At 39.5% G+C, this 26,236-nt stretch overlaps 1 long non-coding RNA gene across 2 annotated transcripts in view; it reads right to left on the reverse strand.

Moving 5' to 3' along the window:
* Positions 1 to 17,610: 17,610 nt before the first annotated feature.
* Positions 17,611 to 26,236, reverse strand: part of LOC143434433 (uncharacterized) — a 61,020-nt gene continuing 52,394 nt past the window's right edge. Inside the window, exons 2-4 of one of the 2 annotated variants that reach the window (XR_013103900.1) lie at positions 23,619 to 23,719; positions 18,559 to 18,859; positions 17,611 to 18,008 (exon numbers count right to left, since the gene is read on the reverse strand). This is a non-coding gene — a long non-coding RNA (uncharacterized LOC143434433). The remainder of the gene's footprint in view (positions 18,009 to 18,558; positions 18,860 to 23,618; positions 23,720 to 26,236) is intronic. The other variant, XR_013103901.1, reaches the window with a different exon arrangement.

The following is a 26,236-nucleotide window of genomic DNA, read 5'->3' on the forward strand; positions in this document are numbered from 1 at the left end:
AATGACACCACCAAAGTCCAGTGTGAACCAGAAAGTCAAAATAACAGCTGAGGTAGTTTTCAGATAAAGTGACAAGATTGCTCTATATGAAGTTTTAAATCTCCACATTTCAATAAAAATAACAATAATCAGGTCAAGCTCAAAACGTGAATTAAGATGTCAGAACAGGGACTAGCAAGATGGTTCTATGGAGTCTTGCTGCCAAGACTGAGGGATGAGTAGTCCCTGGAAATACATGGTTGAAGGAATAAAACAACACAAAAGTTGTTCTCTGACCTTCACATATTCACAGTCCCTATATCTATCTATCAATCTATCCATCCATCTATCATCTATCATCACGTATTTGTCATCTATCATCTCTCTCTCACACACACACACACAATAAAAATTATAACAATTTAAAATAATAAAAAGATGTCAAACCAGTTGTATCTGTGCAAATGATATCTCTTTAGAAAGACAATTCAAAATTGACCTATGATGACTTAATATTAATAGAACATTTATTTTGTTTGTCAGTTTAATTTGAAAAATGCTAAAAATTTACCTCTAATTTGATAACTTTCCAAAGAAAGGAAATGACTAACCACTACCTTGTGTACAAATGCAGAAAGGAATAGTCTAAATGCTTATATTGGTCTCATGACCTTTAAACTGGAAGGCTTTTCTGATTTTCATAAAAACATCCTGCCTTACTCGATTACCATAATGCTTTTTGGTAAACAATGCTCTGCTGAGATGAAAGATCTGTAATCACACAGTCACACAGCCCTATTGCTAATATTACAAGATGGAGATTTCATTCTGTGTTTGCAGAGGCTGATATGTATGTTTGCCTCTCAGAACAAAAACTCCAAAAATAAATGAATTTTCAGAATTGACAACTAAATGTTCTATCTGTCAGGACATGGAAACAAATTGTTGAAAACTGTCTTATTTACAACAAAACCATGTGAGTCATTTCACAAAGTCTGTGCTAGAGGAGGAAAGACCGGAATGTGTTAATTATACATGATGGATGCCATGACACTTCCTGGGTGTTGTGTTGAAAATGAAGTTTTGAAAGGTTTTCCTGAGGGCTTGCTTCACGCTTCTAATGACTATGTGTTTCATCATTATTTAGCATTTTAAGTAATTCTAATAAAGATGGCAGGAATGCATTATAAATTTTGACACGTCCAAATTCACACACATATACATAAACATAAGTTGTTTAACAATGGAGACATGCTCTGAGAAAGACATTATTGCATAATACTCTGTCCTGGGACTATCACAGAATAGATGGATACAACCTCGATGATCTAAGGCAATTAGCCCACATGAGCCTCTGTCACAAGCAAGAGGTGCAGTCAACAGGACGCAACACATAAAACCACTGCCAATGTAACAAGGCTTTCTGCGTTATAATTAATATCTTACTATAGATACTCTCCAAAATAATGATAAAGCATGTATAAGTATATAAGCCAACACTGTAGTTGTTGTTATTATCAGGTATGCTGTACAAAGACACACACACACTGTACTTCCACAAGACTGGCAACACGGTGGTCTTGTTTGCACCTTATCAGCACATACCTGTGAGTAATGTTTTCCAGTACAATACTGCAGTTGATAACACATCAATAGGTAAACAGCACTTTCGGCTCCATTTACTCTTATGAGACCACACCACAGTATTGGGACTGTCATGGATCAAAACACTGTCATACAGCATAACTGTATTTATATATTCAATTGCTCTCGACATCCAAAAAGTTAGCCTCTGGGTTCTCCAAGAAAACTGCATTCTCTCCATTTTCTTGTGTACCCGTGATAACCTAATGTTTCTATTTCTCTTTTATGTCCCAGATAACAGCTTTTATCTTGTCAGTTCTTGATATGACATTCAAAACAACATGAACAACGCACTATGGCAGTGTTAATTTATACTGAAAGGTTAGGATTACCTATGAGAGGGTAAAGGAAAAGCCAATAACCTCACATTTGAAGTAACACTCTCCTAAAAGCCTATTTCCAAACATCAACTCCAAATGGATCTTTTTTTTTTTTTTTTTAATGTTTTGGGTAGTACACCATTAAAAGATAATTACAACTACATGTACATTTGCTGTCTCTGAGGCTATAAATTAAAACCATCCTAGCATTTTCTTAAATAATCACACAAACCAGGTGTTTATAACAATTAATCAAAAGAACAGCTCTAAAACCTCCACATCATAACCCATTCCATTCTTCCTCCGTCCAGTTGAATACAGAATTTTTTAGAAACGCAGTGCCAGGCCTAGTGAGGTGAGTCAGGGGGTAAGTCAGCTTTCTGCCAAGCTTGATGACCTGAGTCCAATCCCAGGGACAAATATGACGGCAAGTTACCCTCTGACCTCCATAGGTGTGCCATGGCACACACAACATCCACACACCGGTTTTTATAGATGTTATAAAAAATAGAACTGTAATTTTTGCCTTATATTCAAGAAAGCACATTGTAGGTATAGTGACGGTAGGCTATCAGCTGACAGGAAATAAGCGCTCATTCTGCATTGCTGTAGATAATGCGAATTGAATTGCCTTCCATATTCTCGAAAATAATTCACTCACAAAGTAGATTAATGTATTTAGGACATGACTTCTCACTATTTTATGTGTAGAGAAGTTAGTTGTTCTGTGATGTACTGTGCTAAAGTAAACTTGATAAAAATATGATATTGAGATAAAAATATGATATTGAGATTTCATCCCTTTTTGTGATCTGCCCGGCACTCCAACCTGCACAATTAATTGCTCACTAACCATCATCACTGAGAGAGAGACAGAGAGAGGGGGGAGGGGGAGGAAGAGACTGGGGAGAGGGAGAGAGAGAGGGAGAGAAAGAAGCTGCGGGGACTCTCCGAGAACTCAGCAAGCCAATCATATAGCATCAGTGTTGGCACTGTGGTAGACAACTTCTTTGTTGTTGTCCAATACTCTTCTATTGGTCTGAGAGCAAGCCTGCCGTCTTTCTCTATGGTGATCTGTGGCAGGAATTTCCTGTCCATTGTACTTGCAGTGGACCTCTGTCTTTGGATAGAGAAAAAGGAGGTGGAGCTAGGAGTTGGGAAGAGAGAAGGAGAGAGAGAGAGGAAAAGGAGAAGAGGAGCTGAGGCAAGATGGCTGCGGATGTCACCCTCGTGTCTCTAGCAGTCTCAGGTAGTTATTCATATCAAGGTTAGGTAAATGGGATAACAATTCTAATTATGTAGGCATCTTTTATATTAAGTATTTGCTGATATATAAATCCATTGGTTCATCTTAAGCTTTAGAGTTTTACTTTACTGGGTTACTGGGAAGTGGGTCCTCCGACAACCAGGTGGTTATGGCTGTGAAAGAGCTAGTGGCTCCAGGGATGAGAGAACTGGAGCTAAAAACACAGCCACCAGTCGCTACTGAAGCAAGCTAGAGAGGGCAGCCTGATGAAACCAGCTCGCAAGCTCCGGTCCTGCTGGAGAGCTTGCCGAGACAAATGGGTTTAGAGCGGGAACATGGTGGCGAGGCTGGGAGCTAGCCGCCGGACGGTTCCTTTTTTCTAATATCTCCCACAGCATGATCTATAGGATCCAACATGGTCCCTGGTAGACTTGGCACAAAGCAGTTTCATTGAACTTCATCCTATTGCATTTGCAACAATTGAGTGTGAGTTACTGTTTGTAGCATCCATTGAAGCCTGTCATAATGTTAAAGCACACAAGCCTGTTTGCAATGTGTGTAACTTACCAATGTGCATGAGAAGACTTTCATTGGCCTAGTCTAGAATAATAATTTCTGCTTTTCCGGAATGGACCCTATATAACTGTAGGTTCTTCATCCCAGGGGAGGGAGGAAGGAAAAGCCAGAGCACGGTCCAGTGAAGATTGCAGCAGGCCACACTGCCAAGCATAGCAGTTGAGCTGTCAAAAAACAAACAAACAAAACCAACCTCTAGAACTGTCCTTCTCCTTTTCTTGCTAAGAAGCTATGTCAGATCAAGACATCAGATTTCAGTGACAGGTCCATTTGTTCCCATGAAGTTATTCTATTTGAATAAGCTGAACTTGCATCAGTTGCCCCACCAGGCTCAAAGTTGCTGGGTATTTAGTGGAAAGGTATTTATCATGTCTCAAGTTCTGTACCTAATGTTTTACTTCAAGCATTTTTTTTAAATATGTAGAGGCTTCCATGATGTAGATGCTGATGTTATCTCCCAACTGTAACCCCAAACTCAGCTAGTGCATCTTGCCCAAGGATACACAGACAGGGTGGGAGCCAGGATTCCAATATAGATCATTCTGAGCTCTCAAATTGCTATCTTTAAGGTCTACATACCCAAATTAAGACATTTCCTTTAAAGCACCAGAAGGCCATTCTCTGAAAAATGTTCTTTTTTTTTTTTTATCAGATGGCTGTATTAATCTTCTCTGTGTCTTTACCTATAAATAAACAATTCCATGTTGTTAATGAGTATACATTGGCTTTAAAAATGAGTTAGCCATTTATATTGAGAACATAATCAGTAGCTTGAGTTCACTGGTATCACAGTCCTGAGTATTTCCCCTTTACTGCTCACAGATACTGCAGGTGTCTGTGTTGCTGCAGCCTTGGAAAGCTTTGAGGTACATCACAGTGTTCCCTTGCCACCTAGAGGCTGGGATCTGCAGCAAAGCTGTGACTGGGTTTTGCTACCAGGAAAGTAGTGGCCTCTGAGATCTGAAACTCATCCTGACCCTCCTGTATTGCTCTATTCTGAATTTAATCTTCTTCTCTCATTTAAGAACAAAGGACTTTCCTCATGAATCTTCAAACCTAATACTAACAAAAGCCAATTGCATCAAATAAAATACGATGATGATATTTTATGCTAAAAAGATTTTGGTAATAGTGGTCATAGAAAACCAGCTCACTAAAGATCTACTGTTGGCATTTCAGCCATGGTCTATACACAATAATCTAATACCGTATCATGTAAGCAGTAAATCAGCTCTCCTTGAATTTGTCCAAGAGTCAGATATTCATTATATACATTGTGAGATGTTCTCAGATAGCACTGAAAAATTAAGTAGCTCCTGGTGAGGAGCTAATTTCTAATATTTGCCTTATGGGAAAAATGCAGAGGAAATTTTTTTAGAGTTGTTTCGTTCTAACTGGCTGGTCATAATGGTAATGATAAGACAACTATGTCGGTTCATCTATTGTGCTTAGGTAGTTTTATATAGTCTTATGTTGCTGTTATTTTCTAACAACAAGACAATTTGAAAGTTATTAGAGCCATTATTTGAGAAATAAAACAAGACTCAGATAAATGATAAAACAAGCACATTTCATGTGGTAATTGATAAAACTGGTACTTAAAAAAGAAGACCCAAAAAAATGTGTTCCCTTTCATTGCATCATGCTAATTTGGAACTAATGAAGAGTTACTAATTGTATATCCAAAGCAGCAATAGTAAGTTAATAGCCACTCATCTAAATATTTTGCATTAGGGATGTGTGATTTAGTGTTAATTGTCACAATGGAGACAATGTAGAAGTATCTCAGAAGTGAGTTTTAATGAGGGAAATTAATATGTTACCTTGAATGGGTGGTTCTTGATTATACTCATTGAGATAAGAAGACTTACCCACTGTGGGTGGATCCATTCCCTAGGCAGAAGATGCTAACCTGTGTAGAAGAGAAGAAAAAAATGAGCGCTAGCATTGTATGCATGAATTCACTACTCTCTGCTCTAGATGGAGTGATGTGACAGGTTGCTACAAGTTCCTGCCACCTTTGTTCTCTCTCTCCTCCCAAATTGCTTTTGGTATTTTATCACGACAATAAAAAAGGAAACTCAGATAGACAGACAGACAAATAGACAGTTAAAATCACTTGTTCAAAATTTGATTAAAAGTCATTAAATGGGATATTTTCTTTTTAATATATTTCTGCTAATTTCTTGAGAATTTTCTATAATGAATTTTGATCACATTCTTCCCAAGTTCCACCCCACTCCCCACCCATTCCCAACAGCATAGTCTCCTTTTTAATGTACCCAGTCCAATTTGTACTGACAATGTCCTTCTAGATGTGGGGCATCCACTGAAGCATGACCTACCAGGGAGTACATCTCTAAAACAAAACAGAAAACAAACAAGAAAAAACTGAGACTCCATCAACTGCCAATAGGTCCTCATTTAGAGGTGGAGGTTCGTGAGCCTCCTCGTCCCTCCATTATGTTGTTCAGGTTGACCTTGTGTGGGTCTTGTTCAGGCCTTCAGTTTCCATGGCTTAGTGAATATAACATATGTAGGTCCTGTCACATCCAGAAGACATGGTATGATGGTTTTTATATGCTCAGCCCAAGAAGTGGCACTATTAGAAGGTGTAACCCTGTTGGAGTAAATGTGTCACTGTGGGTGTGGGCCTTAAGATCAGTATTCTGCTAGCAGCCTTCAGATGAAGATGTAGAATTCTCAGCTTCTCCTGCCCCATGCCTGCCTGGGATGCTGCTGTGTCCCCACCTTGATGATAATGAACTGAACCTCTGAACGTATAAGCCAGCCCCAATTAAATGTTGTCCTTATAAGAGTTGCCTTGGTCATGGTGTCTGTTCACAGCAATAAAATCCCTAAGTAAGACACATGGTTTTGCTCCATTCTCTCCCACCCACTTGCTCTTACATTCTTTCTGTTATGGTCCCTTAGCCTTGAGGGAGGATGATATACATGGAAGGTATACACTTCTCATTTGTGACTGAGCACTTCACTGGCACTCACTCTCTATACATTGACTCATTATCGGTGTCTGTGTTAACCACTGTTATACTGCACAAAGAAATTTGCCGGAGCACCTACATTATGTGTAGAGATCCAAGTTTATAGGACAATTTAATACTTTGACCGTTTGGCAAAATTAGAGAAGTAGGTCCACCCTGGAAACCTGTACTTTCACCAGCGATTGGTTCTTGGCCTTAAAATCATTCAGAATCATCATTTCCACTCATATCATTGTGCCACTATTGCACCTGTGGGAATATATTGTCATCCTGGTCATTATTGTAATTTATAGGTTCCACTGCTGGATATGACTGTTGATGATGATATTGTCCCCTCTTCCCCAAGAAGCCAGTATAACACTTTCAAGTACTACAAAAGCTAACCAGCATGGAGGAGGTGTGCTGGTCAGTAGCAATTTGATTTTCCCATCTCCTATGACAAAAATGTATGGTGTCTTCAGCAATAGGGTTTTACCATCAAAGTCTAGCAGGCCAAACAAAAGCATTGGGATTCACTTGTATCATTTTGGTGATTAAGACATCTCTGACAAACAACTGGAAGCTCAGTATCCCACAACTGAAAACTGGCTGTTTACTTGGTACCATATGACATCTGGGAGGATTAATACCCCCTGTGTGAGGTAATTCCTATTAAACTCTAAGAATGGTACAAAAGAATTTGAAGCAAATGAGAACAAGATGCCAACAGGCATAGTGATTCATAATATCTGACAAAATAGACTTCAAACTAAAACTTAATGAGAAGAGGCAAAGAAGGGTACAGCACTCTAGTCATAGGATCAATTAATCAAGAAAATATCACAACAGCAAACACATACACACCTAATTCTGGCTCACCCAATTTCATAAAACAGCATACTATTGGAATTAAAGACAGATTAATACAAACTCAATAACAGTGTTGATTTATCACCCCATTTCTCCAATTTTGTCCATCTGCACGAAAATTATACAGAAAACCTTCAGAACAAACAGAAAAATTGAAAAAATCCCATATATCCTAACTGACTGTTGTGCAATATAACTCAAAACTAACAGCACGCAAAACTCTAGTATACGCATAAACTCAAAGAGATTAAACAATACATTGCCAAAAGATTAGTTGGTCCAAGAAAAAATCAACAAAGAGATTAAACTATTCCTGGAACTACATGAAGTGACCATTGTGCAATGTAACTTAAAATCAACAGTAGGCAAAACTCTAGTGCATGTATAAACTCAAAGAGATTAAATAATCAATGTCAAAGGATGAATGGGTCAAAGAAATCAATTAAGAGATCAAAATATTCCTGTAACTAAATGAAAATGAAAACATTAAAAAAAAAAAAAACCAACCCTTAGGAGATATTAAAAGCAGTCCTAAAGGGAAAGTTTATAGCTTTAAGTACATACATTAAAAATTTTAAAAAGACCACAAGTAAGTGACTTAGTGATGCAATTCAAGAATTTGGAAAGGTGAAAACAACATAAAACTCAACACAGCAGATTCCAAGAAACTTCAAAAATCAAAGCATATAAAGAAACAGAATCAAAGAGAACAAGACAAAGACTCAGTGAACATAAGAGCTGGTTCATTGGAAAGATGCACAAGGTTGACAGATCCTTGGTGCAACTAACCAACTGAAAGGGGGAAACCAAATTATCAGAATAAAAAAAGAGCAGAGAAACAGTACAACAGACACCAAAGAAACTCAGAATATTTTAGGGGAATACTTCAGAAACCTTTACTCTATTAAGATAGAAATTGGAAATAAATGGATGAAATTCTTGATTCTTCCAAACTACCAAAGTTACTTGAAGAGGGGTGTGTGTGTGTGTGTGTGTGTGTGTGTGTGTGTGTAGCTCATAAAATAGTGTTTTTCCATACAGCTTTGCACTAATTCTTGGTGTTAGTTATCCCTTTCCAAATATTCCCCTCTGTCTTCTGCTTCCATATCTCTCCTCTATAAACCTCTCCCCATTCCACTTCATTCCCCTTCAGAAATAAGATAAATTTAAAGTTTATAACTTAACATACTTGTAGAGCTGACAAAATTGCCTAACATGAATACACCAGAGTGAAAACAAAACAGAGAACAAATCAGAGAACAAAAGAGAAATACAGAAAGGCATGTGAGTATGGCTTGATCAAATGAATAAGTGGGGTGTTTTTAAGGATTTTCCAAGTGAATTTGTGACTCCAAGTTCATAAGCAAGTAACTTCATTCTTGAACAGTTAATCTACAAGAAATTCTATTCCTTTAAGCTATCCTGAAGGACAACATCATAGTGTCAGTTCTATCCAGTTTCTTGGTACTTGCAGCTTCTTTGAAATCTATCTGCTGTTAAAGCTTTTTACTGACATTTATATTTTGTGAAATTTAGTTTGCTTAAAAATATTTCAACAAGGGTTGGAGAGATCGCTCAGTGGTTAAAAGCACTGACTGCTCTTCCAGAGGTCCTGAGTTCAATTCCCAGCAACCACATGGAGTCTAAGGCCCTCTTCTGGCATGTCTGAAAACACCAACAGTGTACTCACATACATAAAATAAACTAATTAAAAAAAATTTCAACAAACATGTGTTATGTTGGTTGAATATTTAATATCCTGGGAAATATTTTGATTACAAATAAGATCAAATTCTGTTACTAAAAATTACATTACAAATCAGGACCAATTCTAAAGGTTTCTGTAAGATATATGTTTTGATAGTGCTAGAAGAAAATAAATGAATGATTAGAAACAACTGAAGAGGAATGGGAACAATTGTGTTTGTTAGCACACCAGTGTAGATTCTTGGGTAGCTGTTAAACAGTGAGAGCGGCATATGGACACTATGAGATTAGAATGTTAAAACTGGGAGGGATGTAAATACCATCTATTCTAGTCAACATTACATTTTTCATGGATGAGAAAGCTGAAGCCCGAGGAGATGAAGGACTTCCCAATATTCATAGCAAGATAGGGCAGACCCAAGAATAGATCTGTGGTGTCCCAATTGCTAGTCTTGGTCTTTCAATAGATTGCACAGTATGTTCTGTCCATGCACCATACTCACTGCTGCTCACTGTGTAGGTAACGCTGATGAAAGCTGAGTACCTGTCTTTGCTGAGCTGAAACCAATGCAGTAAGTGCATGGAGCAGAAGTGGGCGCCGGGTAGGCATTCCCGTTCAGCTGCTGGCATAAACCAGCTGCATAGGAACAAAAGAAAATGTAGTTAAATATTACTCAGCCCACAAAGTTTTGATAAGAACCCCTCCTGTGTTTTCTCCTCCTTGTGATAAAAATGGAGGCTTTCAGATATGCCATAATAGAAAGCACTGCTGCGGCTTGTGCTACAGCTCCTTAGAAGAATGGTTGTGGAACATGTACATAGCATTCACATTGTTCTGGGTTCTATCCTCGGACCCAGAGAAAGGAAGAAAGAAAATGAGTAATAGAGAAAAGAGAAGGGAAGGGGAGAAGGAAGGGGCAGGAAGAGGGGAATAGTGGGGATAAGAAAGAGCCATAGGGGAGCAGCAGGGAGAGTTGGCCTTCAATTGTAATCCCAAAGAACTGACCCAGAAGCAGAAAAGGTTTGACATCATAAAGACAATTAATTAAGTAAACTGGCAATCTTAGGACTCATAAAGTCACAGAATGCAAATTAAAAATTTAACATTTTAGGCATTTGACAGGCAAATGTGGGTCTCACACTAAGAAAAATTGACTAGCACAGGTTAAGCAGAGCCTCTGGGCTGGATCTCCACACACAATCAACAGCAGCTGAGAAGTCTAACACGGCGTCTTACCATCTGACCATCCCCTACATACAACCTCACATTGCTAATAAATATGAAGAATCAAAGTGGACATCTATGGGCATTCGAAAGGCTCATCGAAATTCAACCACAGATCTCAGTCTCATAAGAAAAGTCATATGATTTAAAACTATATTATTTTACCTATTTATATGCTTAGAATTTAAAATTATGATCACCCCCTGTGTTCCAGGTGTTGCAAAATGGATGCTCTGTTATGGTTCAGTTAAGCCATTTAAAAAAAAAAAATCTTTTTATTGATTCTTTGTGAGTTTCACATCATGCACTCCAACCCCCTTATCTCCCTGCCCTATTGTATCTGCCTTCTACCCACTCAGTCTCACTCCCAAAAGGAAAAAAAGACAAAAACTAAACAAAGCATAGAAAACATCTCTTTGTGGAAGCTGTACCATGTCACAGTGTCTCCCACAGTGTACCCCTCTGTCCACATCTTCACTTGCAAAAATGCTCACTGCAATGTGTCCGTGGTTTGGTTTGAGGTCTTTGGCTTCTGTGATACCATCAATACTGGATCCTCATGGGACTCCTCTCGACCATCCCATTATTGCCCGATGGCACGGATGTCCTGCAGTTTTGGATCAGCATGACCAGCTCTTTCACACAGCCCAACAGTTCAGAGATGATGTAGGTTTTGGAGTGGGCCAACTCAAAGGCCTGGATCTAGGCTTGCCTGGCAGCTTAGCTGGTCAGTATGCCAGCTCTCCCTTATCCAAACCACCAGGGCGAGTCCAGCACTACTCTGGGTAGGCCACACAATGCCACCTTCAGCAGGACATAAAGTCACCTCTTCCTCTCTCATGTCCTCAGGCCAGCTCACCCATGCCTCCAGAGCCAGCTCTATTGTGCTCTAGTCAAGGCTAGAGGCTCACTCTCCCAAGTACTGCAGCTAGAGGACTGGCCCTCTCTAGTATCTAGTATAGTTAGTATCATAGTAGTAGTTAACTACTGTAGCCCAGAGACAATCAACAAATAGGAACTTGGAGAGATGGCTCAGTCATCTTGCAAGCATGAGAACCTGAGTTCAATTCTCAGTTCCCATGTAAAAAGCTAAAGCTAAACACAGCATCATACTCCTACAATCCCACCACTGCTGGGGAGACAGAGACAAGAGGATCCCCATATCTCACCAGCCAGTCCACCCAAGCCAGTAAACACCAGGGTTAGTTGACAGATCTTGTCTCAGAAAATAAAGTGGAAAGCAGATGAGGTTTTCATACAAACACATACACACAAACACACATACAGAGAAAGAGTGAGTGAGAGAGAGAGAGAGAGAGAGAGAGAGAGAGAGAGAGAGAGAGAACATATGTGGAACAGAAGCAGGACATAATTTGCAATGTGTGCTTTCTTTTTCTTTTACATTTTGCAAATAATTTAACTATAGCTAACAAGAGACAGACAGATGGTTGAAACTGTACTACAGAACTTAAACAAACTCAAAAAGGGTTTCCCAAGAGGGCTCCGGTGGGTATAAGACTGTTGAACAGGGAGTCCTGGGCAGGTGAGTGACTGTCAGCATACATGGAGGACCACAGCAATCCCAGAGAGGAGAGGCAGATGCTGCCCAAAGCAAAAGCAATGAATTCACAGCTGGGCCTGAGACTGACAAGAGAGAGAAGGGTAGTCGAATTCGGTCATTTTCAATTCTCCAGTTTCTCAAATGCATGTTGAATCAGAACCTGGATCTGTAGCAAATTCAACAAGTCTTGAGAATACATTTTCGTCTTAATGAACAGCACACCTGCTGTTGGCCAATAAGTGGTGATTGTAATCAGATAGCTAGTGAGAAAAAAAAAAAAAAAAGCTAGTGTAAAAGCTAGATATCTCCTTAAAACCAATACACAGACTCCTTCAGGTGTCCCTAAAAGTCATATCACAGAGCAAATGTTCTGAATTCTGTATCTATTTTCCTGTAACTCCAGAGAAATGTAAACTTAAGAAAAAACTGAAAAACTGAAAAGTATTCAAGATTTGTTGGCATCAACAAACAATGGTAATACTCTCAATCTTACTCTTGGATACTATTAAAAATATCTACGTAGACAGAAAGATGGAACTATAATTCTCTACAACAATGGTAGGAAGAAAACAGCATAATTTCATTCCCAAGGTCGTTGTCATAAATAGACGTCCCTAGAGACCTCAAGCTGTTGACAACTTGTCTCTCTCTAAACCTAAATGCTATTTTCTGTTTTAAAATAAAGTCAATATGAGAATTATACAGTTTACACTTCAGTTACTTTAATAGTAATTTTGAAAATATGTCAGTAAATTTTATGGGTCTACAAAGAGAAAGGTCTTCCCATCACCCCCATTCCTAGGTTCACAGGAGAGCACTGCGTCTGTCTGCTGTCTACCAGAGAGATGGCTAAATATTTAACTATGCTGAGGCAGGGGTGTCTATAGCAAAGACTGTTGCTCATTCATATATTTTCCATGAGTATACTTTTGTTGGTTGGCACATTGGTTGTTTGATTTGTTTTGAAACAGGGTGTAATTGCCCTCAGACTCACCTTATTTCTGCCTCAACCCTGGAAGTACTGTGTAAGTGCCACCACTCCTGTCTCCACAGGTAAGTTTTATTTTTAAATTTTAACACTATGCACCTCAGGGGGTGGGAGGTGGAGAGACTCTCTAGAATGTGCCAGTGACCAGGGAGGTGAGAGACACTCAAGACTCAGGGAGGAACCTTAAATAAAATGTCCAACTGTGGGGAGAGGGGACTTGTAGAGTCCACTTCCAGGAGAGAGAGAGGGCATCAGATAAGGCTGCCATCCCACAGTCAAAAACTCTGACCCAAAATTGTTTCTGTCTAAAAGAACTTCAGGGACAAAAATGGAGAAGAGACTGAGGGAAAGGTGGTCCAGTGACTGGTACAATTTGGGATCCATCTCCAGGGGAGGCTCCAAGGCCTGACACAATTACTGATGCTATGTTGTGCTTACAGACAGGAGCCTAGCATGATTACCCTCCAAGAAGCCCAACAAGAAGCTGACTGAGACAAAAGCAGATACTTACACCCAACCAATAGATTGAAGTTGGGGACCCCTTTGGTTGAATTATGGAAAGGCTGGAAGAAGCTGAGGAGGAAGGTGGCCCAATAGGAAGACCAGCAGTCTCAACAAATCCGGATCCCTGAGATCTCTCTGACACTGAGCCACCAACCAGACAGCACTCAGTAGGTAGTCTGAGGTCCCCAACACAAATACATCCTCTTGGAGACTGGGGGAGGATGAATAGAATGGGAAGCTGTGGGAGGACAGACCAGAAGGGGGGTAACAACTGGACTGTGAAAAATATAAAAGTAATTTTAAAAAATTTTTGATACTGTATTTAACCAGTAAATCTATTAGTATTCTAGGTCTTCACTAGAGGTGGGTTTTGGTCCTCTGCCAATCTAAGTACATGTGACCCTTTCTTAAAAGATAGTTGCTTGTTGCAGCTTACAGAGCGTAGTATTGGAGGAGTCTTGGACATCCAATGGCTAAAAGGGAAAGATGCTATAGACTTAATACTGGACAGAACAGCACCTAAACAGGGAATTATTTGACCCCTAAAGTCAATGGAACTGACTATGAGAAACCTCTATCCCCATGTTGTAACAGAGATAATTGTATTTACATTTCTCAAATTAGATTTGGAATTCTGGCTAGAACACACACAGGAAGAAAGCTTCTGTTATCATATCTATTCCAAAGCTTAATTACTATTTTAAATATATCTTGACTACAATGCTTTAGAAAGTAAAAAATGTGATCATGGCTTTTTTTTAATGTGCTTGAGTTTAATGTGGTTTGCATTTCTTCAGTAAGAAGCAGTTTTGTTTGTTCAAACTTCTAAGTCAAAGGATAATGAAAGTCTTAGCAACAAAAACTGCTCAAGAGTTTACCAATTCTTCTTCTTTGATACAAATCACAACCAGAACTGTCCTGAGCACTGACATCCTTTTCTGTATTGTTTGACACCTTATTCGAGGTCATGCCCCAGATGTTAGATAAATTTAAAGCCCAATTAAAAGTGTCAGTCATTTTCTTTCTTTTTTTTTGTTGTTTTTTTCTTTTTTGTTTTTTGTTTGTTTGTTTGTTTGTTTGTTTTGTTCTGTTTTGTTTTGTTTTTCGAGACAGGGTTTCTCTGTGTAGCCCTGGCTGTCCTGGAACTCACTCTGTAGACCAGGCTGGCCTCAAACTCAGAAATCCACCTGCCTTTGCCTCCCAAGTGCTGGGATTAAAGGCGTGCGCCACCACCGCCCAGCATGTCAGTCATTTTCATCCAGGATGGTTCATGGTATGAAGACACGGGCCTCACTGACAAGTGTTCACACTCTTATTATAGCCTATAGTGAATCTGCAATTAAACAAACTGACCAAACATTTTGAACTCATTGAATCTCTCCACCATTACACAGAATTCTGATTCATTTTTACCACTGTGAAACAATCTTGCTCTTTTCCAGATAATTTCTCTTGCAAAACAAGACCATCTTGACTATTTAATCTGAGTCAAGTGGAGATAAAAAGTAAATAAAATCCTGACATGAGAATCTATTGACCTCCCCCCCTCCTTCCGCCCAAATGCCCTGGAGAATCTGAAATTAAATGAGGCCAGTGGGAAACACAAGCATGGGAAAACTCAGAACTTTAGACGTGGTCATCTAGGGAGGAATGCCTTTGATAAAATAGTACATTCTAGAAGAAACATCTCATTATTTTCTGGAGGGAAAAATAAGTAAGATTTTTATCTAAGTCTGCCATTTTCTAACATGGTACTTACAGGTTTAGAAAAAAAAAACTTCACAATAATGTGGAGATACCCAGTGTCAACTTATATTAGACTATTCTCTTTACATTGATGTCCATGCACATGGATTAGTCACAAAATGCTTTTAAATACCTCTGATCATGTTATGTTTGGGCCGATTTGTCTTCTCTGGGTTTTGTGCTACACAGTGCACACTTCAGATGCCTTTGGAAAAACACTCTCAGAGAGCGTCACAGTTTTTTCTTGTTACACTATCCACTGATTTTTTTTTCCCATGACTTCCTCAGCTTTTAGATGCTGGCCCTGATGCTCAGAGTTCCTAACATTTGAAACTAGCTTGCCATTTACACATAAGTCAGTCAGCTTATGCCTGACCTACTTTCAAAGCTGCTGTCCTCTGCAGGTGCCCCCTGGGATTACCTTTTAAATGGCCCTCTCTGTCCAGGACACAGGCCCATCATATCACTGACCCTGAGGGACACTCTCGCTTTTCTTTCCCTCTGGCACAGCCTTTGGAGAGTAGACTCAGGTCAGACTATGTAAGCTAGATTCATTCTCAGAGCCAGAGAGGTGGAAAAGCCAACAATAGAAACTTTAGAACAACAGCGTGCCCTGTGCGATTTTGTTTGTATGTCAGCTGAGATTATTCTAGATTCAATATTAATGTTTCCTGCCCTTTTCAAGGCTGACTAGAACATGTTCATCCTTTAGCTATTAAGAAAAAAAAAGAAGCAATCCAAGGACAGTTGATAACAAATCACTTTTTTCTTGGTTTGAATATTTCCATGATAATCTTTTTAAACTGCTTATCCTTTAGCAGTCACATGTACAATGAATTTTAATCAGTTTCACCCATTAGCTTCTCTAATCATCATCCCTCTTCTGCTGAAAGCATTCTTCCCTGTAAGGTATGCCCCATCTCTTACTTGTGTGTGTGTGACCTGCAGGGTTAAGTGTGGTTGTTTGCATGGGCATGAGTTGGAGGTTATATACTAAAGCAAGCACAACTCATCAGTGGTGACACCACTGAAGAAAGTGACACCCGCTTCCCCAGAAACCATTAACTGCCAGTAGTCCCTTAGGGATGGGCAGGGTCTCATAAGCCTCTTATCCTTCCATGATGAAAAGGTGTGGGAACTAATCTTATACAGGTGTTATGCAGGTATCCAGAGCTGCTATGAGTTCATAAAAGCAATAGCCATCTTGTGAGCAGAAGATGTTTTGCAGGACAGCTCCCGTCATACAGCTCTCACACTTTTTTTAACCCCTGGCTCCTATAATGCGTTCTGATCATGGAGCAGTGAGCTAGGTGTCCTGTTTGGGACTGAGTCCTCAATAGTCAGTTATTCTCAGAACCTGGATGGGGTTTGAGTCTCAGCATTGACTGCCACTTGCTGCTTCTTGGGTAAATGCTGAGAGCAGCACTCATTTATGGATATAAACGTGAGTGTTTAGAAAACAGTTTGTCTATATGTTCACTTAGCAAAACAATAGTAGGTTCATCCCTAGGGCCTATGACCTCTGCAGCCTACTGGCTCTTTACCAAGTTTACTGTACAAAGCATGAGGTCCCTCCTGTGGCTCAGGTCTCAAGGCCAGTAAGAAAGCTAGCTCTATAATGGTTGCACTACTATTGCACCTGTGGACGCATCTTGCAGTCCGGTCATCATTGTGTCTCAACGCATTCACATCTGGATAAGACTACTACTGACTTTCCTTCCCAACAACCTGAATAGCACTTTCTACACGAGGAAAACTGGCTAGCAGTGATGAAACTTCCAGGTCCATCTATCTTGACTTCACCATGTACTGTAACCAACGAGTATAGCGGCAACTAAGCAAGAGCAATGACATCAGCCTGCATTGTTTGAGGACCGCTGGGGTGTCTGTGACCAGTAAGGGAATTTTTCTACACTTAGCACTGGGATGTCATCATGTAACATAGGGCTCTGGGCTGTGCTTTAGTCATCCACACAGAGTACTTCTATTCAAGCTATGTTTTAATTATATTTTTCAATAAGCTCATAAAATGGCCGTGTTCATATAGCATCTTTAGTGTCATTTATCACTCCACCTGCTCTGGCCCTTAGGCCTTACTCTCCCATACCCCACCCCATTTAACTGTTTCCATCCCAAATAGTCCCCTTTTCCACATTCACCTCAGCCTGTGTTGAAGTAGAAGTTTCTAGATAAGTCTGGTGATGCAGACTCACATGGTGTTTTGCTGATACAAACTCACATGGTGTTTTGCTAAGGCAAGACAGGTGGAAGGACATGTGATGTTTGGAGAGAGTATAAATAGGACTCAATGGACAGTTACCAACTGCTTGCATAGTTAGCCTTGCAATGCTTTCTTAGTCTCAGTTCTTCACCATCACTGATCTTCACTTTGTAGAAAGAGGCACAGCAGAGAACTTATTCTGGCATTCCAGCTGGTTTGGGTTGTACCCACTGACTCTTGCCAATTTAGTGGAGGCCTGGCTGTTTCTGCTGGATGGTGCCACCGATGCTGATTCATGTTTGGTAACCTGACACTACTGAAGTAAACAAGAGAACACTGTCTCTTGTTCTCTGTATTTTGATTGGTTGTGGTTCTCTGTAATGATCTCAATCTCTTGCAAAGCAAAATTTCTTTGATGATGGGCAGGTTCCAGTTATCTGTGGGTTTAAAGATAAATATTTAGAATGTTGCTAGAAATTATGCTGGCTTAGTAAAGTTGCAGCTTCTCCTGACAAATGGAATCACCCCAAGGAACTAGTTCTACACAGGTCTACATCCCCTTGTCCTATTTAACATCTGTCTTAGTTAGGGTTTTACTGCTGTGAACAGACACTATGACCAAGGCAACTCTTATAAAGAACAACATTTAATTGGGACTGGCTTACAGGTGCAGAAGTTCATCCAGGAAGACATGGGGCTAGAGGAGCTAAGAGTTCTACCTCTTATTCCAAAGGCAGCTAGAAGAAGACTGGCTTCCAGGCAGCTATGGCGAGGGTATTAAAGCCCATGCCCACAGTGACATACCTATTCCCACAAGGCCATACCTACTAATGGTGCCATGCCCTAGGCCAAGAATAAATACACAAACCATCACACCATCATTTCTCCCCTACCTTAGTATGGTGGGCTAGAAGCGGGGTTGAAGCTTTCAAGAACCTTATTAAAAGTAGGTTTTAACAAATGAAAGTCTACAGTGTTCTGACACACCTCTCTCTTTTCCTCTGCTTTCCTAGTGGCTTCTACAGGTACTCCAGGTTGTTCAACTACTCAAACACTTGATGTTTGTCTTTCTGAGCCTGGATTACTCAACATCACATAATATTTTCCAATTGCATCCATTTTCCTGAAATTTTTATACTTCCATTTTTCTTCACAGCTGGATAAAATAGCTTTTCATATATGTACTGCATTTTTCTTATCCGTCTTAATAGTTGATGGACATCTAGGCTGGTTCCATTTCCTGGCTATTGTGAATACAGCAGCAATAAAGATGAATGTCCTTGTATCTCTGTAATAAGATATAGATAGAGTCTTTACTTTGTATGTCCTGAAGTGGTATAGCTACTTTTAGCTTTCTGGGGGATATCCACACTGATTTCCATAGCATTTAGGCCAGTTTACACTCCCACCAACAGTGAATAAATGTTTTCCTTTCCCCAGGTCCACAATGGCATCTGTTGTCATTTGGTTTCTTAATTCTAACTAGGGTTAAATAAACCATCAAACAGTTTTGATTTGCAGTTCCCTGATGGCTCAGAATGTTAAACATTTACTAAAATATTTATTAGTCATTTGATTTCCTCTTCTGAAAACTCTGTTCAGTTCAACAGTTCATCTTTTAATAGAGTTGTTTGGATTTTATCCTTATTTTTTTTTAAACTTTTAGTATATTTTAGACACTAATCCTCTAGTAAAGATTGCCCCATGCTGAAGGCTGCCTCTTCACTCAACAGTTTTCCTTGACATACAGAGCTTTGTCGTTTTGTTAATAAGGTCCCACTTATCAACTGTTGGTCTTATTTTATTTCCTGAGTGACTAGGGTCCTGATAAAATAACCTTTACCTATTCCTCTATCTTCAAATGTATGACCTACTTTTTCCTCTAGAATTTTCTGTGTGTCAGGCCTACCATGGAGACCTTTAGAAACACATTTTTAGTAAATTAGTCTTTGCAACTTTTTAATTCAAACTTATAATTACCATATAAATTACTCATGTTCTCATTGCTACCAGTATAATCAATGTTACTTCTGTTATTAAAAAATAAAGACTTAACATGAGAAAACCCAAGCCTACATTATCTGTTCATCTTCTCTGTATATTTCAAACTACATTTACCTCTCCAAGGATATTTCTTCCCCTCAAGAAAGCTAACTTTGAAGCAGGTATCTGTTAGAGCTACACAGAAAACTAATCAATGTGGCATAAATAGATCTTTGGCATGCTCACAACACTGCTTATTTAGAGCCACATTTTAAATGAAGTTTGATGATCTAGTTTGGCTCAGTGTTTTTGGAAATGGGAACATTGTGACTCACAGGAATTGGGGGATTTGCCCACACATAAGCTAGTATGTAGAGCACAGTGGAAACTGAAGTTTTCAAAACAAATGCATGAGACAACCAGATGGCTCCTCTCCCTACCCATCCCTTCACAGGCAAAATCCTTACAACCGAAGGCCTTATTAAGTTGTAAGAAAGTTTAGCTTCTCCCCTGCCTGGCCAAGATTCCCTGAGTCCTTGTAGGTGCCGATCCCAGGAACACTCCCACTCACAAGTCACCCAGTCACAAGCTCCAACTCCAACCCTCCCAGATGCTAAAATTAATATGGTTTCCTAACTCCAAATTCCATGCTCTTGGCACACCACTGCATGTGAACACAAGGGAAATTTTCTTCACAATAAAGTTGTATCTGCCTGCCAAGTTATCAGGAAATCTTTTAAGAATGTAAAACAGAACCTGTAATTTTAGATCATTGCAGGACAGCCTCAGAATCGTGAAGAACAGAGCCTGAAGCAAAATTAAACACCATCAATATTCTCTTCTATTTTGTGTGAAGAGTTGCAAAAATGAGATAAAACCAGCTCCTGCTGGAAAGGACTCTGCAACCAACATGCCTGGGAGATCAACTTTCAGGCTAAAGACAGCAGACATGAGGCTCCTAATCAAAAGCCCCTATGTCAGGGCTCTGACAAGCGTTTCACCAAGCAAAATGATGTGGCCAGTGTCCTAACAATTCCACAAAAAAGTTGCCTTTGCAGCCTTGCCATCAGGATCTCTTCTCTTGACACAGACCTCTCAGTACAGGCATGCTTCTGCTGTGATTGCTCCCTCAGGGACGCCAGATTAAACTGAGCCTATCACATTCTTTCACACAGTAATCTGGATATTTGAATCAAGAACTCATGAAACTCTTGATCTCAATAACAGGCACTGCAGAAAAGGAAGCACAAATGTCTGCTGAGTCTTACAGCATCTATACTTCCTGGGGCTCAGATGTTTTTTCCTTGAGCTTTTCTTTAATTAATAATTAAATTTTTAAAAAGCCAAAGAAGTTGGCCAGAACAGTCTAAGTAGGATTCTATCATCAAAACCAAAAGAACTAAAACTGCCTCTGTGCCCTCTCTGAAGCGTTTTATTAAGCCCCAGACATGTTAATTCTGGCTTTTGGCAGAATGAATGTCTATATAAACTCTTTTCCATATAGAGATATTGATAAAATCAGAAGTAAACTTAAAAAGGAAAAAATACACCTGTCTCAATTCTAGACTAGGACCACAAAATCATGGACGTGGGAACAGTCTGTATCCTCAACAGAGATACATCAGAAGCAATGTCACTTTTTTCTTTTTTTATATCAACAATTTTTTTAGTTTGAAATTAGAATATTATTAATCATTCTCCCCCTTCCATTCCCCCTTAAATCATTCCCATGATACATTAAGTTTTGTCTGTGTGTTTTCCAACCTTCAAAACCCACTTGTTAGCAACAGAATCTACCAAGTCAGTTGTTCAACTGTCATTTGGATTTATAACAGCAATGGTGAACTGGTCTCTAACAATATGTTCTCTAAACAAATATGGCCAGGATACAATAGAGGCACCCATGCACCACAAGACCAGGTGCTTCTCCTGCCAAGCCTACTCACCCCACTGGGTTCTCGAGTACTTTTGAACAAAGGGGTGCAAGGGTAGGTAGATAAATAGATCTGTATTCCAGCTAGTTTGAGAATCATACAAGTTGAATTGTTTCACAAAACAACAAAAACATGAAAGATTCATTCTTAAAGAATAAAAAAAATGATTATAATCTCTGATTAAAAAAAGATACATATCAAAAGGCTTTAAAAGGTACTACTTTCCAACTGAGCAGTTTTACTTCTGGAATTTCTGTAAAGACACTAATCATAGATGTGCAAGCATATTCCATTAGAAGAATGTTAGGTTTGCATGTGATTATAATCATGAAAAACTGGAGATGATGTAATGTCTCACAATAGGGGCTGAGTAGAACTAGCTGTGAACAAGCTTACAAAGAGGTACAATGGAGCCAGTAATGTGATGTGAAAATATTTAGGAGGTTGGAAAGTAATTATAGTATAGTCTTCAATTTAAAAGCTATTCTACTTTTAATATATCACAATGCAAATTTATTTTAAGTAAATATGTATTTGTGCTCAAATACATATTTGAGCACAGAGGGTAATATAATGAATGTTATTAGGTTGCCCTTGAGTATTGAAATTATATATCATTTTTGTTTGAGTATATTTATACCTGTACTCCAAAATCATCCATAATGAATGCATATCACCATTTAATAAAAATGCTACGTATTTCAGCACTATATGCTAAAGAGTATGGCCTTTATGTGCAGAAGACTGAAGAGAAAAGCATCTATTTACACCACGACAGAGAATAGTTTGTGTGGTACTTCTCAAAGATATGATCCTGTCTTGCCACCTTGATGTGATAATAAATAACTCCTTTACAATGAGGCAGTGTCCGAGGGCTGCAAGGGGGAACCAAAGTAATAGTAAGTGTCCAGAAAGGACACATGGAGCAAACATGAGCGTTCTTTACAGAAGGATGCTGTAGAGTATACAAGGAAGGCGAGGAGAACGCTAGCAGTGCCTTCTGAGGTGCCATACACCGGCTATGTTTTTGAGTAAATTAATTGTTACATTGATTTCTGGTATACGGTAATAAGTATTTTAAGACAGGTGCAACTATATTTATATAACAACATCACAGGTGGCTCACGAATAAAAATTTCAAAGACATTTCACATTTAAAATCTTATTCCTAACAAATAATGATTCATATAGGCTTAAAATTTAGGGGTATGCATAACCAAAAATATAAGAACTTTTATTTCTCCTTATCACAATGTTGACCATTCCTCAATGTATTTCCTTCATCTCACAATCATACCAAAAACAACTCTTTTTTTTTTTCCAGTTTTACATGGTAAATTTATGGGTCTCTCCTAACCCGGCTGTAGTACAACCTATGTTATCTAATTTTGCTACCTAGAGGAAAAAATCTAAGGAAAATTGAGCCGTTGACTCCTAAAGCCACTGCTAAGCTTACAAGCTCCTTATCATTCAAATCACATCAAGCATAAATTGATTAAAGCAGAAAAAAGTTTCTGTGGGCTCAGCCTCCGTTTCTGTCTCATTTGTTGCAGAGAGGAATGTGATCAGGGGCACTTCAGCTGAAAGGGAGATACATTTCCAGAGACCTAAAAGCTTACTGTCAGTGTAGGGAAAGCAAAGCCTATGCTTTGCACTCGAACCTGAGGCAACTGGGAGAGCACTCCAGCCAGTGAGATTAGACGACATAGTAATTGTGGGAGACTGTTCCAATGGATGCCAGGTTTGTTTTTCTCTGCTTATTTAGTCTGTTAACAACCTACGATTGGTATGTTTTACTGAAGAAATAGCTCCTGGGTAAGAGTTTAAATAAATATTAATGGAGAGGTTCAGGAAATCCCAATAATAGACTAGGAAGGCATACAAGGAAGGGAGACAGCCAATTAGAAACATTAAGCAAGTGTTTTAGGTTTTGTTGTGTAACAAACACTTAGTGACTAAAAACAAACAAACGTTGTATGCTCTCTCGGGCTTCTGTGAGCCATCCAGGTACTTCTGTCTGGGCCTGTTCTGGAGATCTCTACTTTCAGTTGGGAACTCTGGAAAGTCTAATTGCTCTTCACTAGCCAGATATAATGATTGGCCTGGGGTATTTTAATGAGAAATACTCACCTTGATGTCATCTCTTATCTTAGATCAGTGGCTCTCAACCTTCCTAATTGTCTGATTCTGCCCAAGCTGTGCTCACCAGGCTGCACTGTTCAGTTAAGGATCTGCAATTGTGCATAAACAGGGAAAGACTTATGACTGGTTGGCTACTACCACCTGACATACTGAGTGATTTGAGCAAAATCTGATAAGGGAATTCTGTGTTAAATTAAACTTCAGAATTAATCCACCCAACCCTTCAGCTATTTATACTCGAGCTCTATGGCACTGGAAGGCTTCTCCGAGATGGCAAGAGGCGCCATCGTAGCAGACATTGGCAATTAGAAGTCTCTTAGGGAAGCTGGGTCCAAGAAGGCTGCTCTCGGCAACTGGTGTTTCCTTAAGGTCTGTGGACGAGACCAATCAGGTGGGACTTGACCACTTACCTGCAGAAGTAAGTAACACAGGCAGAGGGAGAGAGTACCCAGATTGCAGAAGGACCTGGGATCACATGTACGAGAGCTTAGCACTGCCGCTTTCAAACTACTACAAGCTCAAGTACCCTAGCCCCAGAGACAGCAGCTTCAGTGACCAGTCCATGGAAGAGTACAAGCTGATCCTGTCCGCAGACACTTGGGAAGAGTTTCAAGAGGTGAATAAGAGCATGTGGAAGAAACTGCAGGAGAAGTTTGCCCCCCACAAGGTCCGAGGAGAAGCGCCCACGTACCTGACCATTGGAATTCTGATGCTCATTAATTAATCTACCCAGTTTCTCTGCCCACAGCCCCCCCAAAAAAAGTTCTTTTAGGACAACAAAAATTATTAAGTCCCAAGGATAGTTATGGGACATATTGTAAACTCTGAAACCAGGCAAATTGATTTTTCAGACTCACTCTGATATCTGAGGTAAGCGGTGCCAATTCCTTTCTCTTTAACTCTAACTCACCTTGCCTTCTTGTTGGTGTTGGTGTTGGTGTTGGTGTTGGTGTTGGTGTTGGTGTTGGTGTTCCTTTTCTTCCTTCCTTCCTTCCTTCCTTCCTTCCTTCCTTCCTTCCTTTTTTCCTCCCTTCCTTTTAACTCAGGAGACAGTAAAATGCTGATCAAGAGGCATTGGTAGCTATCACCTAGCTTCTGTTTAAAAGATGCCATAGTCGCTCACAAGATCCCCTTTCAAACACCTGAGAATTTAAACTGAAAGTCAACCTAGTTACTAGACACTCTGATGTCCATGTACATTGTTCTTCACACAAGAGTGGGACTCTGCGCCTGGCTTGGAACACATGTCACAGTGATTTTTCTGTCACACCAATGACCATGAACAGGCAAATACCTCCTGCTTGGAAGGACTGCAGAGAGTCCTAGTAGTATTACAGCAAGCAGATTTGAACCAGACATTACCAACTGACCAGTTTGGCATTAGAAATATAGGTATTTCAGTCTTCAAAATTGCTTCTGTTCATCGTGATGGAACTGTCGGGGTTATGAATTCTGAAGCCAAATGTGGGAGTTAAATCCTGACTGACAACAGCCCAGCTTGGAACAATTCACTTCAAGTCTTAGGGTCACACTTTTCCTTCTGTAAAACAAGGGTGGGGTTATTTGAGGGCCAAAGAACTGTAGTAAACATTGGTACTCTTAGGACAAGATTGCACAGTATGGTAAGTACTCACAATTTGAAGTAGGAAATTATTATCTCTACATAATGACTGCTAGTCTACTAGCTTGAGCTAATAAAAATTATTTTCAGAACAAAATTCTGGAAAATATCTAAATATGGTTATTTATATTCAGATATTAGCTAGTATCTTGGGAAAGGTGACTGCAAAAATAGGAAACAAGTGGTATTGACCTCAGTGGAGTCTAATGTTTTTCTTAGTGACTCTTGGTAAGAAGTAGATTCCCCAATGAACACAGACATCAATTTACAATACCCACATCCACACCAACATGTAAACAAAACACACACACACACACAACTTAAAATAGCCTTACCAAAAGGCATTCACTGTGGTATTTTCCACTCTCTGGCATTTCAATTTATTAAAACATTGGCATGAGTATTATCTTCACTGTCTTGACCTTCTTAAAAAAAATAGCATATAACCAAATATTATAATTAGACAATTACAGAGGGGAAATATGTGCCTCTCACTTCCAGCTGATCTTCAGCCAATCCTACCCTGTAGTTAAACTCCTTTCAGTATGAAATGAAATAGAGACTATTCTTACAAGCCTACTTGCAGATTTGCAGGCTACACTGATCACTAGTCTGGCTCCTCACTGCTCCATCGCCCTCGGTACAGAACATGGGATCGGTGCTCTTGCCTAGAAAAACAGAGCTTCCTTGGACCTAATGCTCTCTTGTCTGTTTTGTACGTGGGAGGAGTGAAGCTGAAGCAAGAGAAGGATTATTAACCTCTAGAGACCTGTGAAGAGCCTCCTTCAAGCCTATCATAAAAATCATGACCCTTCCCCCTTTTAACCAATTTGTGGTTAAATCAGCATATGGTGCAGCATCTAAATTAGTGCTTGACAAAGGAGCATGCAACATATTGGAGAGATTTCAAATGCAGACTACTTTAAGTATGTTTTTCTATGATAAGCAATACTTATGCCACATAAATCACTTGAAGTGTGGGTCA

Source organism: Arvicanthis niloticus, chromosome 15, assembly GCF_011762505.2.
Source record: "Arvicanthis niloticus isolate mArvNil1 chromosome 15, mArvNil1.pat.X, whole genome shotgun sequence".
Classification (NCBI taxonomy): domain Eukaryota; kingdom Metazoa; phylum Chordata; class Mammalia; order Rodentia; family Muridae; genus Arvicanthis; species Arvicanthis niloticus.